Here is a 24,542-nt window from a genome sequence, read left to right as displayed (position 1 = left end):
TTTCCATTACATCAGAGGCTAACAGTTGTAAAAGCTATTTATGAACAACAGGTGCCTAAGCAACATTCTTCACTATTGTTTAACTGCTACCAGGCAAAACATTTCTCTTAAGCCAGAGTAAGAAGAATATACTATTGACTAAACAATTCTGTGTTTTGAAGAAATATGAAATAATTCCTTCTTTATCTCTGGCTGAATATGAAATCTCCAAAGTGGTGCACATAAGATGTGTTTCTTTTAAATGATTTAAGAGTTAAATGCCAGGTAACTCTTATTTACAGGTTTGAGTTACAACATATCTTTCTCTGGAAGTCTTAATAAAAAAAAAATAAAAAAAATCTAGATTTCTGGATCATTATGACAAACCTTTAAACTCTTTCTGAGGAAATAGTTATAAATCACATTCTTTAGGGCTTGCATGATGTAATTGGAAAGCCCAAACCCAGTGTCTTCAAAAGTTCAAGCGTAAAGTAAAAAGGGCGATGTACCGAGCATCCTGTACCTGATTCTTCCACAAACTCTCATGACATCAGTAAGTTATGTTTTCACCCATCATTTCCCACATTTTAAAGGAACCTGAACTTCTGAAGCAAAACTAGCTACCAGACGTCATTTGCTATCCCCTGAAGCTGAGTTATAAATTTTAAATACATTTTAAATATGGGGGAATACTACGACTCATTAAAGTATAACAGCTTTCGCTGAGAGCTTTTTATGGGAAGTATATTCAGGCATAGCATGTCTCCTTTGCGTTTTTCTGTTTCCATCATTTTCCATGCTGATACCTTCGCTATACCTTTGCCAATGTCCAACAAGAAACCCTCTCTCCAGAGGGCAACACAGGAGGGACGAGTACTGTGAGCTGCACAAGAACTTGTGCTCCAGGCAGAATAACCAGCTGGGGGGGTCCTCAGTCCCACAGACATAAATGCCCATCTTTATTTCAAATATCACCAATACAGAGGTGTGCTCGCTGGCTGTGGTTCAGGAAGGTAAATGATTTAAGTTCTTCACTTTAGCCACTTCTGTGGGATGGAAGGATAACAATATTTCCACTTCCCCCCCTCCAGGATGTTTCAGCCACGCAGATAGCCTCTGTTTGCTCCTTACCATGGCAATGTAGGATACCTGGTACAAGCGTGAGCACAGACTGAAGCGCTACAGTAAGACAAGCAATAAGAACAGTACACATCTGAGTCACTCCTTCAGTTTCACACCTGCATCCTCACCAAAAATTGCCAGATCTTGACTTGAGACAGCTGTTAGCCAGACAAACACGGTATTTCTCATCTATTTCAACAGGAAAATTGCGCTATGAAGAGTTTAAGAACCTCTGCATCACAGCATTATCATTAAAAAAGTAAAGCTATATAAAGTCAGAGTCCAGGTCTGTGAACAAAACTAATTCCCCTCCGGTGCCAGGGCAAGACAGCCTCTTCCAGCTGCAACCCTATCATGGGATACACTGCGCAGTTAAAAAGGCTGCATGTGCTCTTCTTATCATAAGTGTCCCTGGCGTAGTTTAAAGGCCAGGCAACTGATTTCAGATGGCTGACAAACAGCCTGGCTTCCTTCATTCTGGCTCCCCACGCCAGCGCTGACACCAACACGCGCAGGCAGCGGAGAAGCATCAGCACAAACAGCTTCCCTTCGTTAGGGTGTTATTTCACGGGAGCGTGCAGGCACGCCTATGTTGGCTCTGCCCATCCCGCCCCCCCCCCCCGCAAGGGTGCTCTGTGCCACCCGAAGAGAAGGGACTGGCATTACCGAACCCCACAGACAAGGCATTCCTTACCACAGGCTATAAAGGGCCATTCATCCCTACCGTACCTAAAATTAGCCATTGGGTGCAATCATGAGATGAATACACGACTGTGGATTCCTTTAAATTGCTGCCTTCTTACATGGACAAGAAACCAGTGTCCAGTGGTTGCTTCCTCACCCATTGATCTCGCTCTCAGTTCAGTCATCAACTGTTGACCCTTTCTGTCCCATCCGATATTAGTCCCTTCATTTCTACAAATATTTAGAAGTTTACAGAGTTTAACAAAAGTCTAGAGAAACAGCACAAAACTCCACCAATCCATTCCTATGCACTTACAAAAATCTGTAAGCAATCCTATTAAAACACATCCATCGCAGCTTTCTACCACCGGAACTAAAGCAGCATTGCTGAAGTCTGTCTGTCACCCACCAGCTGCTCATTGCCAGTCAACCATGGCTGGCTGCAGAAGGCTGCTAAGACAGAGAGAAGTACCCAGGTACAGAGAAATTGTGCCTATTCACGAGAAACCCCGACAATTACACAGGTCTATTTCTTGCTGCTGTGGAAATGGCTGACTTGTAGCGCTCTGTTACCCTACTGCTTAAATGATTTTTGTCCAGGAGATGCTTCAAGGGACCTTCAAGTGTCTGGTAAGGGTGAGAAGCCCAGGCCACTGGAGAGCAACATGTGGCCAGAAAAAGATGGTTTAGAAGGATCCGGGTGATAGCTGGGGCAATACAGCAGAATGGATTCTGGGATGCTGTTGCATATCCACAGGGCAAGTAAAATAAGTTGATATGGAAAGTTGTCCAAACAAGGAAGGGCTTAAAATAAAACTCAGGATCATGGCCACATCACTGATGCCGATTGACACGTCACATTTTTCAACCCAATCACATTTAGAAGTGGCGTTTCTGTCTTCTCCCCTAAGAGATGCTCTTTGTTTTAAATTAGTTTAGACAGGAGACGGAAAGATGAACCAAGTGTCCTAAATAAGACCCATGCAACTCTGGTGCCCAGAAACCCTATTGTAAAATCTGAAACATTCAGGAAGACAAAACCTGGAAGGAACAGTGGTTTCTATCAGGTGTCTATCCAAATAGAAGGCAAGAAGAAAAACTGAATTAATTTTTCTTTTTTTTTTTTAAGCTAAAATCTCACCAGTCCTGGAGGAAAATATACTGTTGGAAAAGGGGAGCATTGAACCTGTTGAAGCCACATAAGAATTTTGCACCAACTGTATCCAGAGCTGCAGTGAGACAACCCCCCCCACCACCATCCCACCTTGTTCTCCTTCATATTTTCCAGGATCTATACCTGCTGACCATATGGTTTCCTTCTCTAAGTAGTTACAATAATATTCAGAGACATTTGTCCTTCCAAAGTGTAGATAAAAAAATTACTAAATCAAATAACTTGAATGTCTGTTGAATTGGGCCAATGGAGAGATAAAGACATATTTCTTTATTAACTATTTTTAAATGGTAAGTGAAAGATTTTTTTTTAACTGAAAAAAAAAAACCCTACTCCCTATTCAAAATGCAACAGATGTTAGAAAAATCAAGACAAAATCTCCTCAGTTTTCTGCTCACTTAAAACTGTTGGCATGTTCCACCCCAGAGACAGTCCCATCTTTGGCACAGGCTCCCACACGTGGGCTGTACGGCAGCATCAAGATGGTCGTGAAGTATTTAAAGATGAAGGATATGAATTCTGCTATTTTTGAAGAGAGAGGAATCCACAAGTGACCAAAACACTGCTGCTTTCTCCTTGGAGGATCCGATTGTTCCCTTCAGTCACAGAATCACAGAATGGTTCGGGTTGGAAGGGACCTTACAGATCATCTAGTTCCAACCCCCTGCCCCAGGCAGGGACACCTCCCACTAGACCAGGCTGCTCAAAGCCCCATCCAGCCTGGCCTTGAACATTTCCATGGAAGGGGCATTTCCAAGTCTCTGGGTGCTAGAGGAAGCAGCCCTGTGCTTAGGAACAGGCAAGGTCCCCCTGCGTCACAAGTGACCTCATGGCTGACACAGTCCTTCTCCATTAGCTGTGCTCTCTCTCAATGCGGCACAAAGGCCTTCGTCCCGGAAGAAGTTACTCTTCTTGTTTTACAGGGTACAGTCTCACATCCCTGCAGAGTTATTAACAGAAGTTTCACAGCTCAGCAAGGCCAGCTGATCTCTCACCGCACCATTACAGAGGACAGTAACCTAACCAGTAATCTAACTTAGAAACGAAACCAGTAAGAGGCTAAAAAGTAATCAGACCCCAGTCTCAGGAAATGGTAAATCTCTCGGCTGAAAAGGCTCCCTCATCCTTGCTGTGCTGCTTCTGCAGCAAAGCCGGGCAGCCGTCTTACAATGCTCAACCAATGCCACGTAACAGCTTCAAGCAGGAATAACATACATATCAATGTTTGTTTGTGTGCTCACGGGGTGGGTTTTTTGGGGTGGGGGTGGTTGTTTTTTTTTAAAGGAAAAAAAAAAAAAAAAGAAAAAAGAAGATTCCCACCAAGGAGGACTTCCTTTCTGCCTGAAAAAAAGACATTGCTGGCAAAACTGCACCCTGCGGCATTTAGCTGGGGGAAAGGCTGAGCATGAATCCAGGGCAAAGTCAGTGCCATCACCCTTACAGCACCTGCTCTCTCCCCTTAATTCCCTTCTCAAACACTGACTCTGCCCACAGTTTCCCAACTGGCAAAACAGAGATATCACTTCAGTCCCTGATCTTGTCCTGTCTGCAGGTTATAAATTTGAATACTTCTCTAAGTGGAGATCAACTGTGGAATTAGAAGGTGGATTATTTTTAGCAATCGTCTGATTGAGCTGGAGCCGCAGTCAGTTGTAAATTAGTCACTGCCTTTCCTAGGACTACACGTTACAACATTCAGTATCTCTTCAAAAGCCGTAATCTATCAGTCATCTTCGCCGGGAAGACAGGAAAGAGGGAGCAGCTATCATTCAGCCAAGAAAAGACTTCTTAAGATCTTCAGGTTTCTCACTCAAAGCCTAGAAAGAATGGCAAGGGGAGATTAAGAGGTCTGGAAAGGCACAGCCGCCTTCACACACCAGTGGTGAAGACACTTACAAGCTCGAGTAACCCATCCCTCTGACAGGTGTCACTTTGGAGTGGCATCTTTTACAAAAGACGTCGTAGAAGGCCCAGCGACGGCATACTGCCCTGGTTTATTGCTCACCGTGCTAAAGTATGTCTTAGCCTGCCAGTGATTTTCTTCTTTTTTTTTTTGGCACATTCCAACAAAGGAAGAGGAAAAGGCACATGGAAGAAAGGCTCGGCTCAGAAACTTGCCAACTTTCCTTGACTCACAGGGGTTGCTGGAGACGAAGGATAAACAGCATCTCAGAAAAGCAGGTCTGTGCTGCAGTATGTCCACATTACTGGCCTCGGCGGGATGTGCTGCATACAGTCAAGCTGCTTTCCACTCCCATTCCCTGCTGACAAGAATCACTTTCAGACTTGAAACCCAACAGTTTCGTCATCTTATTAAATTCCCTGTTCCTGGCTCAGATGTCTCTCATATGCATTAGTTAGATTACATCAACCACAAAGACCTGTCCATGAGCCACACAGGATACAGCTCTAAGGAGGCCACTCAGAGTCCAGATCATCAGCTCTCCGAGTTTCTCCTCCCTCATTCACAGAAGCAGCAATGCAAACTGTGTGACAAGGGATGTGTATATGGTTTGTGGGGCGTTGTGGAAAGGGAAGTAATACCAAAGCACTAAGATGCAACTGGCAAACATACCTTCCCTGAGTAGAGCGTCCACCCTGGGGCAGAACCATCCCTGCAGCCTCCTTCTGCAAGCCCTGCACCAGGCACAGCCAGGACAGACAGGCTAAGCCAAACCCACGCATGTCTTACAAACCGGAGAGCCTAAATACAGCAGCTCTGAGGACTTGAAAAGGCAGCTGACAAGCCAGCAACCAGCAGCATGCCTGCAGGGCATCACGGGCAGACATCACCAAGTCTGTGCAAAGCATCTGTAGTACCACAGAGTGAGAACACGCCGACTGAAAAACTCCCCAGTAGTCACTCAAAGATGGGTAAGATGGACTGAACACGTGTCCCAGCTGACAAGGAGAGCTCAAGTACACAGAGAAAGCAAACAACCATAACAAATGTCTATCAGACACAATGGAAGATCACAGCCAAGAATAAAACACATGATGTATCTAATTCCCTTTCTATACAAGGAACTGATCCTGACTCAGCCTCCTTGCTCTCAGGCAGCTGGACCACACAACGCTATGTTTGCTTCTTGCCAGGGTATCACTAACGAAGGAAAGTGAGGGAGAAATCTTATCTTGAATCAAACGTGTTCAACAGCAACTGAGCTGGGATCCTTGCCGTGTGGCTGGAGAAGTTGATACCAACATCACTACTTGAATAAAAGCCTGGTGCAGATATGAGTGCCTCAAGTCCCCAAAACACCAAACGCTGACCCATGGGAGACTCCGATCCTGGGAAGAAGAAAACTACCAAAAGACTACAAAGCATACATCAGACCTGCCCTGCTGCATTTGGCACGTAGGTATGTAGAGGAGATGCTTCCACACTTTGCTACGTCCTTCTCTGATGCAGCCTTACTGAGCAGGGGTAAAAAGCAAGAAGCACTTTGGCAACCCTGGTACAAGGCGCACAGCGCCGGCAGGGCCATCTCCCGCTGCTTTAGACACGCAGCTTTGAGGCTGCGGTTCTAGTCTATCACTTGTACATTGCCCCGCTAGAAACAAAGCCACCCATTTAAGAGACTAAGCAGATGGATCAGGAAAGGGCAAGGAGTAACAATTTTGAACCTCTTGCCATTTTGAAAATACAGAGCTGCGAATCCCACCTGCCCAGTAATTTGCCTGGAGAACATCACAGTGCAATGTTCCTATGCTCCTGGGAAGGCACATAAAAAGAATCACATATCTAAAAAGCCTTGGGAGCCGCAGAGCTCCACAGGTGTACCAGAGCAGGACTCTCACACACCTGCCAAAGCATGTAGCAGCTTGTATAGAACAACATGGAGACCTTTCAAGCCTTGCAATTTTGCAAGGAAAGCAGCTTGGTGAATATTTTTTGCAAGATTTGAAAGACTTAACTCCAGCAGTCTCGGTCAGAAGTTACCCTCCCCTGTCAGGTCAGGCCCTAGGCCCTAGTACAAAATAGCTTAACGCTGCTGTCACGAGAATCACAGAAACAAAATACGCTTCGCATGAAAAGGAACTGCTAAAAGGCAATATATAGAGTTTTCATGCCCAAAAGCAACGAGATATTTCAAGGCTACAGTGTTAACACACTGCATAAGAACACCAATGCATTTAGAAGGCTGAAATTTGATCTCATTTTTATTAGCTTCTGTTTTGTTATGCCAAGAGCAAAGTTAAAATCCTCTTCCATCTTTTAATCAAACATGCTACTTTTTTTTGTTAACGCCCAAGATCAAGCCAGTCTGACAAGACTCCTGTAATTTTACAAGAGAATTTCTCCTCCCTCCACCCCCTTATGTTATCAAACATTAATTCTGTGAAGAGTCTGCCGCACTGTGCCGCGTTAGTTTTGTGAAGAGTCTGCTGCACGGCGCCAGCTCTAAATTACTAACAATACTTAACCTTTTCCCGTGGGCTCTCAGAACACCTTGCAAGGGAAGAAGGCCATCCCATGGGCGGAAGGATTAGCGCAGTCTGATATCCTACAGTTTGGTATCCTGCGGTTGCAGGCTTCGTAAGGGCCGCTCACCCACACAAACTATCTTGTGTCTAAAAAAGCGCTATCTCCACGGGCTCCGGGGCAGGGTGAGGCTGCAGCTCTAGGTCGTGACATTGCAATTTACACTCCCATCTTCCTGTGACGTGTGAAGTTCCAGCAAATATTTGGCATTTAGCCAACAGATTCAGAAGTTACTTGCAGTGTGATTGCATAAGCCCACTTCCCCTTGGAAAGCAGGCTAAAAAATATTTTTTTTTTTAAAAAACCCAAGAACCTTACAAAAAACATGATATAGAGGACAATTGTGTTGCAGGAAACTAAGGTACATGTAGGTGAAGTAGCTTAAACCAGAAATGAGAGGCCAGAAGCAGCAACAAGACCCAGATTTCCTGTCTCTCACAACAAACCTTTAGCTGCAAGTGAACTTCCTCTTCTTTTTAGAGCTAAGCAGATTGTTTTTTGCTCTTTGCAACAAGACAGGATTTAGTTCAGTATGCGTTTATGCTGTTTGGTGTAAGAAAACCCTCTCATACAGAGATCATTTTCAACGTTAAAGAGCAGCACCTCCTCTGAAAGTCTTCAGTTTACTTGTTTTTTATATACTGTACGTATGCTTGCATACACGCACTTTACAGAAGCAGCTCCAATGTAAATGATTGGTCAGATTGCGCTAGAGAGAAAACACTGACAACAACTGTCCTTTCTAGTCCTGGTGCTTCCAGTTCAGATTTAGCAGGCAGGCTCCAGATGAAAACGACCCTGGAAGCTATGATGACAATAATCACATTTAAACGGACAGCATTTTGGATGCAGAGCTACAAGGAAAACTCACTTCATTTACCAGAAAGAAAAGAAAAAACAAAGCCTACTGTTAACTCCAGAAAGACCCAGCCTGCTCTCCTCCCATGTGTATTTTCCTCTCTGTCATCACCCAGGGTAAACTATTACCTAGTGCTCTTCACATTGCTCTGGTATGTCAGACTTCACCAGACTTATTAAGAACAGAAAAGCCACTGCCAACTTTCACTTTCTATCTATTGTAGCAGAGTTCATCATGCTGTTAAGTGCAAGTCCCTTAAGAGCTGTTTGCTGAAGGAGGCCATGGGAAACAGGCGAGAAGGGGACAAAACCACACTCTGAGAGGGCAAGAATTTCTTGCTATAATGTGGCCCATGTTGTGAAAGTACGGCAGAGCCCTGTATTGCATCACTCCCTGTATTTCAATCCATCAGTCTTCCCATAAAAATATATATACACACAGAAAAAAAAATATACACAGAAATATGCCACATTTTTCCATGAGCCTTCCTCTTCTGACTGATGCATTCGTAGTTACAAGAGATTATAACAAGGATTGGCCTAGTAGTGAATCACCCTCAATAGCACACTGCGCTTTTACAACTAGAAATAGAGGGATCAGAGAGATTAATCCTCTGTCCTGGATGGCGTGAGGAGCCAGTGACAGTGAAAGCAAATATAAATAGGCAGAGAAGGCTCTTTGTCTTGCTACAGCCCCCTTTGGTTTCGAAGGAGACTCTTCCACCAAGAGATGCTTCAAGAGGTCATTATGAATGAAATTAAACAAAGGCATCCCTTTTGTAAGCCCTGCAGTAATTGGGAGAGGAGGAGCTCCTGATAATAATCCCTGTGACATCACCTCCCGTCTCCCAGGAAGGTAAAGGCCAGGTTCAGCCCTGCTGCCAAGAGAAGCACGTACAGTAGCAAGATTTGAATCATAGAATGGTTTAGAAGGGACCTTAAAGATCACCTAGTTCCAACCCCCCTGCCATGGGCAGGGACACCTCCCACTAGAATGCTTCCTCAATATTTAACTGGTGCTATGGGGCAGGTTGTACACAGGGAGGCTGTTGCTTCCTGTTCAGTTACTACCACTCAAATGATCCTCCACAGGCAAAATTCACCCAAAAGCCATGTCTAGAAGTCAGTAACTTTCAGAGCTAGGAGTCACAGCAGTACATGGACACCCACTGCTGTCCCCACACAAATTCTTGTGCAACAAGAAAGCGGAACTTAAAACTCAACTCCGGCGACAAGAACAGACGCACGGCCCCCCTCCTCAAGCTGCACCAAAGGCACAGAGTTATGAGCAGTAAGTAAGGCTGAGTGACAAATTATGCTGGTCATTAGAATCAGCAGATCAGACCCAGGGGAAGCCTATGTGTTTATTGAGAAGAGTTGGTTTTTTTCCTACAGATGCTCTTCCTTGCAGGCTCAGTACACACAATAAAGAGGAACTGAAAGGCTTTTTAAAAGCAAAGTACATTTGAGAGGAAGGGAGGCACCAAGGATTGGTATGCCTTTTTAAAAATTAGCAGCTTGGTCTGTAACCTTGTACCCATTTTTTTCCCTTCATTTTTAGCTCGTCACCCTAGATCCTTCTCTATTTTCCTTCCTTCCCCTCTGTCTTATCCAACTGACCCTTTGATTCCAAGAGAAATGTTTCTTGTCCTGCGTCCAGGACATGATGGAAGTCAAACTGCCTGCTCCAGGAAGAACAGCTGGGAATATTTTTATTCCTTGTAATGAACCTTGATGGTGTGGAAACACATGATTTTACTGGAGACACGGACAAACTGGGGGACAAACTCACCCTTTTGTTGTTTTCAGTCACCTGTTAAATGATGTTCCTAAATCCAATGCCTGTTTTCCCAAGGAGAAACTCTGGGGCAGTTATTCATGACCAGCCTCACCTGCAGACTGCACTAGGGACATGCATTCTGTCCTCCTAATGCCCTCTGAAGGACACGCAGAAACTTTAAGGGGCAGATACCAAGGCATACCTAACTGATACATAGGATTTAACTACCCCAAAATATACAATATTTATATTCTATATTGATTCTGGCCACATATTCTGCAAGGTTTACAACTGGGATCCTGAAATGAATCTCCAGGGAAAAAGTGCTCATCTACTAGTTGACTTGATTTCACCAAACTATGGAAAATCTCAGCCCACAATTTCTAGAATGTTTTAGTATTTTCCACCTATCAGACATACACCTGGCATCAAAATTTCCAAAAATGTTTTTAGTCGAGTTCAATAAACCATGATATTCTGCCAGGTCTCTGGTTAAATTCAAGATACGCTACCAAGCTGGCCCACTTGCCTGCAAGTATCGAAGGTGAACTCCAGAGAGGCACCTATTTTAAAAGATAGAAAAGTTGAACAGTAATTTACATACACCTTTGATCTAAAATGGCCCAAACCAGATAACCAGCAGGGCACGTAATAAAGGCCAGCCTTCCCCCTGGTCCCTGGGGGATGAAATTGCAAGTACTAGAAACTGCGGATGGTTGAGATTATCTCTTGCTGTTTGTGAACTCTCTGGTGATTAGTTACATTTAAGAATAACACTGTTCTTAAAGGGTATCTTTAATTGCTAAAAGACTGAACTTGCAAGAGCTCTTATCCATTTACCTACCCCAGAATCAATAAACACAATGTAATCTGTTATTTGGCTTTTTAATGCTTCACATGAATGTGGTTAGACTCTTTGATAAAAGACCCACAAAAAATATTGTGGTAAGCAGTGAAAAAGAATGGTTTGGAAATTATGAGTTCTTTGCGCGACCGGTGTTTTCAGTAAAAGCCAGACAACAGAACTAGTAAAAGTGGCCCTAACTTGGCAAAGAGGGTTTCAAGGACACAGAGCTGTGAAACTTCACTACCAACAAAGCCCAGCCAGCAAGTTTAATGCCAGCTCTGCTGTGCCAAAGCAAGCTGCCACCAGATCCCTGCAGTCAATGCACAAGTCAGCAACACAGCAGTCACAGCAAACCCTGCACGAGTTCCGCCTCGCTATGGGAATTCATACGGTGAATCAGATGCGTGGTTTATGTGGTTCACTTGGTTCCTGCAGCAGCTAGATGCAGATGCTCCAGAGAAAGAACTGGAGCAGGCAGTAACTGGACAGCCTGTTCCCCAGGAAGATTTCCCACCTAATACCTTTTGCCCTAAACGTGAAGTTTTTCCCAGACTCGAAGTTTTCCATTCTTTATAGCCTTCTATAGCTTTGCTGTTCACTACCTGTCTGCCACATGCACAGTCCAAGCACAATGATGTCCAGGGTTCCTGCAAGCTCCTTCCTTCAAAGCCTGTTTATATTTTAAAGTAGCCCAGCTACAGCCCCTTACAGAATACTAGCTAGACACTTCTACAGAATCACGAGTTCCTTTTTGGAGGAAGAGAAGAAGGGCAGGACCAGAGCAAAACAGAACAAAAAATAAGATAAAATAAGTAAATAAAAAGAGGACACTTCATTCCCGTTTTCATTTTTCCTGGCAAATGGCCGTGCTCGCTCTATTCTTCACCATCGGTCAGTGACATTAGGGCTGACTGCTTCTGAGGTGTGCGGCAGGAAGGACTCATAGCAGGTGACTCCTTTTTCTTAGACAGCAGAATCAGCTCAGGACTTGTAAGAAGAATCTACCGCTCCTTCCTTGAGCAGCGTTACTACTGGGAGCTGCCGCACGCCAGCACTGATCTGCCTCCCCCACTAATACTGCTGTTTGGAAGAGCAATAAGGAAATCAGGCTGGCAGAGAAGAGACTTCAGTACGTTGCCCAAAGTACGTGTGACGGCCTCGGCAGCTGGGAAGATTGAGTCCTTTCACCCTTGAACGTGGGAGAGCTGCTTGTCCAAAAAGTTAGACTTAAAATAACAGAAGTTTTTTAAAAAAAAATACGTTAAAAAAAAAATCTCATCCTGAAATACAGAAAGTTCAACCAACCTGCTAAATTAATCTATCCTCATAAAACTTAAGACCGGGCAAAAGCAGACAGGGAAGAGGTGGATTTTCTAGCACTGGAATCATAACTGCCTCACCTGGACACCTCCACCAGTTCTGGCCACATATCCATACACTGAGGCATGAAAAAGGTTGCAGCCTTTCTTGTGGTATGACACTCCAAAAGAGAAAATCACTTCTTTTCAACTAGTTTACCTCTATAAGCAAGACTACTGACTAGGGCTAGGTGAAAGCCCAGTTACAACAAAAAAAGCCAACACCATCATAACAAATATTCAGTGAACTGTGAATTTTAAGTTCACATCAGACTGTAACTGAAGTCACATGAAGTTCCCAGCAGAGGGGCAGTTGTTCAGTCTTTGGTAGACCTATCGGTTCCAGCAACCGTAGCAGAATCAAATCCTGGGGAACGTCACTTTTACTGAGCAGATACAGGGCTGCTCGGGGGAGTCTGGCACCAAGCAGTTTGGGCGACAGCTAAGCAGCTTCCAGCAGCCCTCAGCAGGTATTATCCTGGTGCTGGGGCCAGAACCTTGATGTTTCCAGCGATCCTGGTCCAGAGGCAGATCCAGCAGAACTCTGCATCAGTGGGAATTCATCAGCATTGATAGATTTCAAAGAAAACATCTCTGGATTGATAAACAAGCATTTTTCAAAGAAAACTTCCCTCTGAAAATTTCTGACTAGGGCTGTTACTGGAGCAACCTCGGCCTCATCCGACTCTATTCCAGAACTAATTTCAGCAGCAGAAGTTGATAGAGAGTGCTGCTGCTTCAGCTGAAGTGTTATTGTCAGACCAGCTCTCCTCTTCCACCCCCATCTTCCTTCCTAGATCTCTTTCCATCTCCCTTGAGCTCTACCTAAATTGTCCCTTCTGTGTTTACACTGCTGGGTTATTCCACAAACCCTCTCTGCTCGGAGCATACCAGTCCTTTGCTAAGTCCAGAGCCAAAGCCGTCTGCCCTCTTCGAAACAAACTGATTTTGCATTGGCACGTTACAATTCTAGCTTTGCTTGCACGTACAGTGTACTAAGAAGAGGAGAAGTTAAAATGTTACACTTCAGAACAACTTGAGCGTTACTCTACCTGCCAACTAGCTCCAGGAGGCATGAAAGAATTCTGACTATTTCTCAGTCTCCCGTGAAACTTCGTTGCGAACACGTTGTGACCAGCATATCTTGCCGACAGTTTTATCTCCGATGTATCTTCGTTCCACCCGGCTAACCGAATGCAAATTCGGGTCCTCCTCCAAACCGGGGACCCAGCGCCCACACGGTGCCCCCTTCTCCCACCCGGCTGATCCGCCCCCGCTCCCCCCTTACGGAACGCTAATTCCGCCGGAGCGAGGAGCCGAGGCTGAGCAGACAAAGCAGGCGGGGGTGGGAAAGCCTCTTACCACCGAATTAGGTGCCGTTTCCTCCACTCCCGCAGAGGGACAGCCCTGAACTCTCCCGAGCGGAGCCTCCGCACCGGCCAAAGACGGGAGGCTCCACTGCAGCCCCGGCCCCACGGGGCCGACCCCCGCTGCCCCGGCCGGCTCCCCACGCCACGACAGCCGGTCCCACGGTGGGTTGCGTGTGTGAGGGGGTGGGCAGCCGTGGGCCGGGCCCCGCCGCCCCGGCACAGCTGCCTGTTGCTGGCCGCCGGCACCGACCGGCTTCCCGGAGCGGCCTCACCTGCGGGCGGCCCCGCCGCCGGTGCCGGAGGGGCGAGGTGGTGCCCGTGGGGGCGGGACGAGCGGGGACCGCAGGGCAGCCCCCCCTCCCCCCGCGGCCCGGCCTCGCCGGACCCGGCCTCCCCGCGCCGGAGGGGCCGCGGACCCGGTTCGGCCCCCGCGGCGGCTCCCCACGGCCAGGGCGGCGGCCGAGCCCTACCTTGGTGCCCCGCAGAGGGCCCGGGCCGGCGGCTTCTCCTCCGACTGCGGCGGCTGCTGCTGCCGCCCATGCCCGGGGCCGGGGGGACGGCGGGCCGAGGCGCCGGGGGCTGGGAGACTCCTGCGGGGCCGGGGCACCCCCGGCTCTCTCGCCCAGCTCCTGTTTACCGCGGCTCCCCGGCCGGCCGGGCTGCCTGTCAGAGCGCCGCCCCGCCCCGGCCCGCCCCCGCCGCCATGGCCCGAAGGAGGACGGGGAAGCGAGGCGGCAGCGCCGGGCCGGGGAGGCGGCTCCCTCCGGCGGGGCAGGGCCCGCCCCCGTCGCCTCACGGTTAAACTTTCCTCCCCGGGCCGGGGTGCCGCGGTCAGGACAGGCGGGCGCGGAGATGCGGCCCCGCCGTCCTCATTCTCGGTCCTCCCGCACCTCCCAGCGGGGACACCCCGCGGGGTCGGGGGTGCTGCGGGCACCTGGGTGAGCGCGGGCGGCCGGGGACCGGACAGGGCCGGCGACTTACCGGGAAAGGGAAGGTGAGAATGGCCAGCGAAGCGGGCAGCCCGCAGCGGTCCCGGGCACGGCTGTCAGCCTGACCTCCTCCTGCCACCAACAGCGATGCTTATGTCATGTCCGAGGGAAGAACGCCTTGCTCTTTAGCAGAATTAGAAGAAAATAGCTAAACTAACTCCACAAGGTGCCGTTCAACTTTTTTTTTTTTTGTAAATATGTATGCCTGAAGCTTGAAGGTGGCTTATAGCCACCTTTAGAAAGTGTTTTGTGTTAGTTATTCACCTGCATGTATTGATTTCTCAGCAGAAGATTATGTAAATGAAAAGGTTCAATGACTAAAAGGATGCTGATCAATTTGCCCCATAGCTATATCTGGGTGCCATAATCTCTGTTGCTATTTTACACTTCCCTTTGGTAAGTAGCATACTTCAGTCATTTCTTCCCAAAGAGGAAAATTGGTAATAAAAAAGATCTCCCGCAATATGCTGGAATACGTGAACTATACTACTGAGGTGAATTACACAGGGGAAAAAAACAACAGTGAGAGTTTTATGAGAAAATGCCAAGGGAGAGATTTTCTCTGTCCAGACACTGTGTCCATCCCACTTGGGAATAAGTGAAAAAGAAGGGGAAGAGGGGCAGCCTCGCTGAACTGTTTCTGTCAGTGCAGCACAGACAAAAAAGCAGATACTATTAAAGAGAAACCAGGCAGAAAAGACGGAAAGATCATGACTTGACATGCAAGTTCATTCACCTAACCTAGTCAAAGTTTTAATCTCCTGAGTCTGCACCTTTTCATATCAATAATTTACAGAACTTCAGGGAGATTACATCTACCTTTAGAGAGCCGTGAGAAAAGCATAAAATGGGTAAGGTAACTCCTTTTGATGCAGAGTACAACTACCCCCTACAGAAAAACAACATCTTGCAATAGATTTGCACAGCGCCCAGAAGCTGCACTGAAATTGTATCACTACACGTTAGGACCCAGAACACCCACGTAGTGAGGGCGGGAGAAGCAGCACCCACAGAGTACACTGCGTCCTCCTGCGAAGAGGAGAGCGTGTCTACAACTCCTATTTAGTCCTATGTAGACTGAAGTTAAAAAACAGATACTTAGATTGTATCCTCTTACAAGAGAGGGTATAGTAACGTGCATATATGATGATAATCATCTCCTCTTGATCGGCAGCGTATTGTAACGCTGGCTTGTAAAGAGAATCAATTTCCATCCTAAACTGTACTGCTGGCTTACCTTGAGGCCACGGGGACATCTCAGAGCCGGCTGTTTTCCTCCTTCATCCTCTCAGTCTGTTTTTTTGTGTTTTTTTTTTAAAATTATTTTTCAGGCTAGGATTGTATCCCACTGTGGGTACAGCATGGCTCACCACCCAGTACCACGTGCCAGACTAGAAAAGGGGCCTGGAGACACAACTGGAATAGAGTAGAAATTATACAGAGATACAGTTGCACAGAGGGCAGATTTTCCAGGCAAAGCAGAGTAACTAATGATTAGGTCTGAAATGAAGGAAGTCGCCATAAGCCACCAGCACAACACCCTTAATTCTCACGGGGAGCAAAGTGCCTAAATTCCTTTGCAGATCTAAGCCTTTCCTGTGTTTTGCAATTATTACTCCACAGTCTTTACATTTTCCCAGAAAAGCTTGTCTAGTATTTTAACATGTGTTACTCTTGAGTTAAAAGGCTCAGCAACAACCTCCTGAACACAGGACTGCAGAGCTAGGACTAAAGCCTCAACGCTGAAGAGCACTACCGTGGAACATCCTCCCTGCCATGCCTCAAGGCCTCACTAAAAAATGCAAACCTAAGCCTTTGCAAATGTTCCCTCCCTCCTCCCAAATTTGCCACTAATTTAAAAAATAGGGAAGAAAGAATAAACTTAAGCTAAAGGCCATTAGTCAAATGGAAATCTTAAATTCTGCTGGCTAGCGCTGCTGTTCACAGTCCCAGTAGGAGATACAAGGTTTTAAAAAAATCACGGGAACAGAACATCTCCACTTTGCTAATTGGATACCTCTGGCTCAAAGTTAACGGAAAACCATAGTTGGGGAATATGCGCCTAGAAATGCATGTCATGCTTAGCTGAAGACACTGATGGGTCTAGAGAAAGAGCTGCCCGATGCCCTGCACATGGGATCTGGACTGGGAGCACACGCCTGTGGCCATCGTAAATAGTTGCCATGAACAATATATTCAATTTGTTTAAAGTCACAATACGAGAAGTACCTCTCTGCCCAGGAGACTCCAAATCTCTCTAGAAGCAGCTCAGATCTAGCATATAGTTTTTAAGACTACGCTTTTCAGAAATACTTTTACTCCTTTTAGCAGGAAGGTCTGAAAAGTGTGTGTGGGGCAGAAATCCCAAATGGTAAAAAACATGCATTGTACAACCATGCCCTCTTTTTTGTCTTTAGTTATGACAATACATACAGTAGTTCCTATGTGTGAAAGCACAATTAATTTTCCCCAGATAATTATACATTATCGTTTTATTCTATAATATCGGTCTGAGCACCTGCATGTTTCCATAGCAACTCCACAATACTTTAGGGGATTACTTTAGAATTCCACTGTAGTTTGGATATCCAAAGTTATTTAGATTTTCTCGGGAAAATCTGTTTCCAAATATAAATTAAAATTATTGCTACTATATATTTAATGAGCCATACCAGTCTCCTATGTTATCATCTTAAGAAACCAAAACACTTCCTTGCAGCTTTTTGTACAAAACCATGCAGTATTATGTCCCTGTAATTAGAAGAGCCATTACAGGCTCAGAGCTGGGAGCAGCCCCAAATGTCTTGCAGGGGATCATGCTGAAGTAAATCCCAAAAATCCACATCCCCAAAAGACCCCTTGCAACGAATAGACAGGCGTAAACACCTTCATGCACTCAAGTACATACATGCTCGCTCATTCATTGCACGGGCACGTATGTGAATCTGTGGCTATTAATTTAAAATGTAGAGAAGCAGATCTATTAGACTGGATAACAACAACTAATAGAAAAGGTGAGCCTGATGACTAGGAAGCTTTAAATCCAGACAGTACCCTATCAGGCCGCTGGGAACACACAAGCCTTCCTCTGCATATGTGCTTGCACGTGCAAACATGACATGCATGAGACAGGACAGGATGTGCTCCTAAGGCTTTTTCCTTGCTAGTTTTTCTCCAAGTCAGCTCAGTTTCTTTACTTCCTTCCACCTGCATATCCTGAGCTGCGCGTTCCCCCGTCTGTTCACTCTCTCCTCTGCACGCTACTGGCAGAGACAAGGGGAATTTCACCAGAAGCTCTCTGATGTTGCCTAGTCTTACTGAGGGCGAGCCCAGGATTCACTCCTTCCTGCGCTGCCGCTCTGCAGTTTTCTGCCTGTGCTAGGGGAATAAAACAGATTCTGGTAAGAGAAGGAAAAAGAGGAGCATTAGGGGAAGGTGAAAGGAACTGACGTGAATCCAAGAAGAAAGATGGAAGGAAATACAAATAAAGCTTATGTCCTTCCTGACTGATTTTCATTCATACAAAGATGATTTCAGGTTCCAAAAGGAAAAACAAAACAAACAAAACCCTCCCTCATTTACCTCTGTAAGATCTGGAATTCCTTAAAACCTGTTATTAACGTGCTTCACACAGCATTGTTTTTAAAGTCTGCTCTATAGGATGAGTCCTTTTTGCCATTCTCTCCCCTGCAACATCAAGAAAACTAGGTGCATCTTTCCTGCCAATTTTAAGAGGAAAATGATTTGCTGAGATTATTTCAATAATACAGCAAGTTAAGCATTTTCCTGACTCCCTTTCTTTGCCAGCCCAGAACCTCAATGTTATAACCAGGAATGTTCAGACATGATGCTGAATGAATGAATGTTCTGAAAGATGTTCTCGGTCTGAAAACCGCATTCTGCTCCAGCAAATGTCAACAGCTTAGAAGTGAATGAAGGAAATTAGATGATGCGTGAGAATTGCAAGGCAAGCACCTGAAACATGTTACACACTGAAAAGGCACCATACAGTGTTAAAGCACATACCCTCTGTTTGTGAGACTGGAGAGAAGGAAGTCCAGAAATGAGACAGCTCATCAAATATTTTATACAGGTGACATATCCAGGCAGTGAAAGACACCATTTTTCTTTCTCATATTATGTGTCTTTGTGAGCCCCACTTTTGGTGACTTGCAAGCAGTGACCCAGCAGAACGCACTGTTCAAAGTCTGTTCAAGGATGACTAAAGTTGTGCAGCTTTAGCCAGAAACACACCAGATTTCAAAGCTTCTATCACCAGAGCTCCAAGTAGGTGATTTGCAGACATCTTAAGAAGTGTATTTCCAAGTGTGTGAAATTTATCAAGTTTTCTTCAGTCTCAGATGCAGGATATAAATTAGTATTGCAGTAATACATTGTACTAAAACCTGGCCATGGAAAATCACCAGGATGAGATCATTCAAAACTCATCTCTGAAACAGAGTGGCATCAGCCATTAAAGTCTCACTTGGAAAGCAACAGGATAATAAAGCATTCCTGCCCGCTAACCAAACTGTAACCTTTCTCCCAGTACAGTGACGTAAGACCCCTGTACATTGTGCATTCGGCAGACAATGACTGTAGCCAGCCCTGTGTGCAGCAAGTTTAAGCTGGCACGGCGTGTGACCAACAGGCAGACGGCTGCACAGCCCAGCAGACTTCAGCAAATCTTCAGAGTCATCTGAGGGTGCCTTTGAAGACTGACAAGATTGGATACAGCTTTGAATCCATCTCAGAGCCGATAAGCTTTTGCAGTCATAAAGCCTAACCCAGGCCTCATAAATGCTACCCTCTGTAGAAGCGTTAATAGTGATTTTCTCATTGCTGAGCCTCAAAACTAAGGAAAAGGTTGGAAAATGCAACAAACTGACCTTTTAGGATAATTTCTCTAGATAAAACTAGTTGTCTAGGTATGAGTGAACTGCTCTAGGGAAATCCAATCAACAATGTTCAGGTGTCACACTTGGTTAAGGCTTATAGCACTGCAAGTAATTTAGGATCCAGATAAAAGAAAGGAGAAGTCTCTACCTTAGTTCCTTCTTTGTACCCCAGTAAATTTAACGCTTATCAAGGCAGGATATGCACCACTAGAAAAAAGTGAAGCTCAGTGACAAGTGATGCATCTCCAGGGGTCAGGTGGTACTGCAGCTGGGACTACAGCTTACCATTTTCTTCCTCTGCTTTGCAAAAAGCGAAAGAAAAAAAACCACCCAAAAGTTTCCTCCTCTACTGATCAGAATTCAGAAAAAGGATCTGACCGGTGTGCTGCACTTCCAGGTTTGTTACTCAGGCCATTGAGGAGCGTATAGAAAGTTATATTAACTTCCTGCCCCAAACCCGAAGATGCAGAGGAGGAAAGACATTTTCTGAGTCTACCTCTTAGCAGTCTGCAACAGATAGATTGCATGCACCCAACATGCAGATGTGGTAAAGGCATAAAAATAGGCAGCCTGTTTCTGTGTAACAAAACCCAGACATCATCTTCCTCATAAGCACAGCTACTGTGCTGAACTCAGCTAGATGTTCCCCTTACAGAGCTTTCCTACATTTTCTCCTCATACTCTAACTAATGCTATTTATACCCTGTCCAGAGTACAGTTAGTTTAATAATACCACGCATTTCTATATGACCTCCCTCAGAAGAACCCTGGTTCTATTTTACCAGATATTATTTTAATCACAATTTTAGAAGCTTCCATTGTAACAGTACTTTAAGCAGCTTAAAGCTAAATATACAAGACAGGAAAATGGGAACCAGGGAACTGAAGAAGACAGAAGGATCTCTGAAAGTATATTGCAAAATTAGAGGAGATTCAGAGGACAGCAAACATGATTAAAGCTCTGGAATAGCAAAGACAGTGAATCGCTACCATAAAAAAGATGAGTAAGAGGAGATGTGATACAAACACAGAACATACTGAATATTCAGGAGACACTGTTGTCCTTTCCTCATAACACTAGACCAAATTAATTTAAATTAAAAATAGTAGGAAATTCAAAAATACAGTGAAAGAAAATGCTTTTCACATTACACATAAATAGAAATAGATGAGACTGTGAATCTTATCAAGATTCAAGAAGAGTTTTAGAGCTTTATGGGCCTCCAAATTAATATCATACTGTACACTGAGACAGCAAGTTCTTCACAATCCAGATCAGTCATTAGCATAGGAGGTAAGATCCAGTGTTGAAAACAGGTTCCTGCACACTCGGCTACAGAATTCTTGCACCTTCTTCTGAAGTGTCTGTTACCGCCAATTTTCAGAGACAGATGCTGGACTGGATGGATCTCAAGCTAATCCCATCTATTTTGATGAGTTCAATGTTTCCACTAAAGCAAACCACCTATGATCACTGGCAAGTCAGACAATGCTAGGAAGAAATCCTGCCACTCATCTCCCAGTGTCAAGACCACATTTAAAACCAAAGGTATTTCTACATCTCTGTGTTGTAACTTTGGACCACCCAGCGCAGGTTTTTAGCAAACCACAACCATATCCCAAATATGGCCCATTATGGGTGACAGTTCCAGCACTTGACATTAAGTACAAATTAGATTAATGCAAAATAAATCCAAGTCTACTGTTCGAACAACACCAGTTCAAGTAAAATATAAAGACTGTCTGCACAGTAAGTTTATGGTAAGAAGGGAGAGAGAAAACACATAATAGTCCAATTATTTTTTTAATCATATTCACTTGTTAAAAAAACCCCAAAACAACACCACAGAGAAAGAAGAGAGGGTGTTTCAAACCCCCCGATTTTTCCTTTTAGAAAACTTTACTGCTTTTATTTCCAACTCATTAACCTTCTTAAATCATACTATTTTCATGATTAGGTATTGTTTTGAATTTCTGGTGCTGGGCAGAACACGTAATTTCAGCAATAATTCACCATCCAGATGTGATTAGAATATATAATCCTTATGTAGCTATAATACACACACTATATGCATGATATATAGTAATCTGCCCTACTGATGATTGGATTAAAAAGGATTGAAGACAGCCTTAAAGTGTGGTTTAGAAATAAATTTCTGTTGCTGAAGACCTGTAAAGCTTTTTGAATTGCAAGGCCAGAAAGGACAAGTCAGTTTGGTTGAGCAGTTACTGGTGTACTCTCCTCACATACCACTAAATTTATTCTTTCATATCCTCACCCTGTATCCATAAGAAGCAGTATTTGTCATTCTACAGTATGAAATTACGGGGACAGGTACAATTTTACTGCATATATAGCATCCAGCATAACTTAGGTAGCAGACACCTCTGAAATCCATACTTGCAGGGTTACAGGGGAGGAGTAGAGAAGAATCTCTATTGTGCAATACATTAAGATTACCCAATAGTTTACATCACAAAACCAGCATACAATCCTGTTTTTGAGGCACTCTTCCATTCTTTTCAAAGTTTTTTGGAAAAAACTTTGGAATTAGGAAAAGGGAAGGAATCTACACTATTGCTGACCTCCTCAGATCTGTTCAGAGTGGGCTGAGTAAGAGTCACAAAGAAATGATCACAGTTTTCCTTATCTGTGGTTTTCTTTGTAAATCTCCAACGACTGGATCAAACCAGAGCTTTTGCCATTCGTAAATGCCTCCGCTGCCCCCTGGTGTCCCCTCTCTGCAGCTTCACACAGAGAACTAAGCTCCACAAGTTCTCTGTCACAAAGTCCCTATGCAAAGAGAAAAGTTACGCACAAACTAGTGGACCACACTTCTAGATGCAGTTCTTTTGCAGACTGATGCTTGTAATAATTTATGAAAAAGATTTCATTACTAGTCAAGCCTCATTCCAGTAAGATACTGCAGAACAAACAAAACCTACCTCTTAACACTGAACATTGCTGGCAGAAATTGTTTCAAATGAGCCAGCGTACCAAAAAACTGCACGGAAGACTTAAAGTAACTGGGAAATAGCTGACTTCCTCTTTTATGCAAACTTCTGTAGATATGCTATTAAATTGCTGCTTATACAAGGATTTTTTTTCCTAAAAACCTGTTAATGAGAAAGGCAAAACAATGACACGAGCTAAAATACTTTCAAAGAAATATGCACACAAATGGCCACAAAAGAACATAGAGCAAAAAATTACACGTTTGCATTAACAAGAAACCCAAACATAGTAGCTTATTCATGGACTCACTGATAAAAAAAGATGAAGGAGACCAAGACTGATACACAAAAGAGGTGAAAATGTGGTCTCCCAGCTGCTGAAAGTGTGTATGTGTGGTAGGCAGCAGGAATGGCTGGAATAAGCAGAACCTAAGCTATAGACAGAGACTGGTAAGGCAAAATGCATGTTGGGTTCTGCAGTTTTCTTAAACAGTGCATTCCTTTTGACATATTTGGTGGCTTTGAAACAACTGCATTTGAGTGTCTAATAAGATGTAGCTAGCGGTCCTAAGAGAAGCTGTTTACAGTGGGGTTTTTTATTCATGGAATAGCTGCAGGAAAGAACTTGGCTCAAGGAATCAATTCACATGTGGCTGGATGACGTGGTTTCATCTTTTGAGAGAGAAATATACAGAAATTCTGGCACATCGCTCTTGAAAGACTGGATATGCTTTGAAGTACAATGTGTTCTTTAACCACACAACCATTTTAGTGAAACTCTTATCAAACGGAAAGATTCATCAGGAAAAATCCTGTAAGATCTCAGAAGGCCCGAAGAGCTGAAGTAAAGGATCCCTTCTTTAAGCCATGGCTGCAAATTCTAATGAAAAGGGAGGGGTGGATTTCCCTTCAAGAGGAAGAATAAGGCAAGCATCCATCCAACTGTAAACAAAGCAATGGGGGAGGACAAAGACCAGTTTGCTGAAATACTTTGTCCAAGAAGGTTAGCTGATAAATAAAGGAATCCGTGTTTCACCAGAGGTCTATGAATATAAAAGAGGTCAAAACCAGTTATCAGCCTAAGCGTCATTAGAAATACATAGATCTGTCTTCATTTTGTACGTTTGACTGGTTTATCCCAAATCTGCTCTCAGACTGGGGTCTCCACGGACATCTCACGTCCTTTATGTAATATGCCATGGCTGAAATGCAACCCTCCTTATCTTTTCAAGCAATTGCTCTTTTCTGGAAAAAAGGTTACAGAAGCATTTCTGATGAGTTAAAACATTTTGCTTGCAAAACCTTTGATTTGTATATTTGCTCAGTGTGTGTAGGGAAAAGGAATACAAAAACTAACACCGTGAAAAGGAATGTCCCTTTACCTGTGCACAGAGATGCTTGTAACATTAAATAGTACACATAAGTAACCTTAGAAACATCAAATATAAACTAGGAATTGAAACGAGCTAAAGAGAACAGGAGACTGTTTCAGAAAACTTCTACTAATAAAGTGAATAATTACAGTTTTACAGATTAAAACCCAAGTGTTATCGCCCACAATATCCCAATGGTTCTAAACACACCTGCTTCACAAGAAACAGCCTAAGTTCATCTTTCTATTAAGCACATCTACTGATTTTAGACAATAATCTTTAAACAGGACAGTAACTACAGAAAGGAAATCACCTTTTTGCATTGTTTTCCACCCAACATTCTAACCATTGCAAGCATTGTAAAACCACCCCAAACTAAAACCAGGGCAAGAACTTCAGTAATCAAAAGCAACGCAGACTCACACAACTGTTCCATAGCTTCACATGGCTTTCTTAGTTACATTAATGTCCTCACGTGAGCAACTGTGGCTCAGTGCTAACATAGATACCAGAGAAAGTGCCCAATGCATTTCAAGATGAACCTGATTTACATAAAAATTGGAAAAACATGACCCAACACAAACCCACAATTTACACCCAGGAGATGGTGCCCCATTATGAAAGTTGGAAGTACTTGAAAAGAAACCGAAGTGTCTAATTTATGATATG

At 44.4% G+C, this 24,542-nt stretch overlaps 1 protein-coding gene across 6 annotated transcripts in view; it reads right to left on the bottom strand.

Annotated features, from left to right (window-relative positions):
* The window catches only part of MARCHF8 (membrane associated ring-CH-type finger 8), a 102,515-nt gene extending 88,122 nt beyond the window's left edge, over window positions 1-14,393 (bottom strand). Inside the window, exon 1 of one of the 6 annotated variants that reach the window (XM_063338370.1) lies at window positions 14,129-14,393. The gene's annotated coding sequence lies outside the window, so the exon portion shown is untranslated. The other 5 variants (XM_063338369.1, XM_063338377.1, XM_063338372.1 and 2 more) reach the window with 5 other exon arrangements.
* Window positions 14,394-24,542: the final 10,149 nt, after the last annotated feature.

The sequence above is a fragment of the Chroicocephalus ridibundus genome, chromosome 6, assembly GCF_963924245.1.
Source record: "Chroicocephalus ridibundus chromosome 6, bChrRid1.1, whole genome shotgun sequence".
NCBI lineage: Eukaryota > Metazoa > Chordata > Aves > Charadriiformes > Laridae > Chroicocephalus > Chroicocephalus ridibundus.
This window is presented reverse-complemented; position numbering and strand designations above follow the sequence as displayed.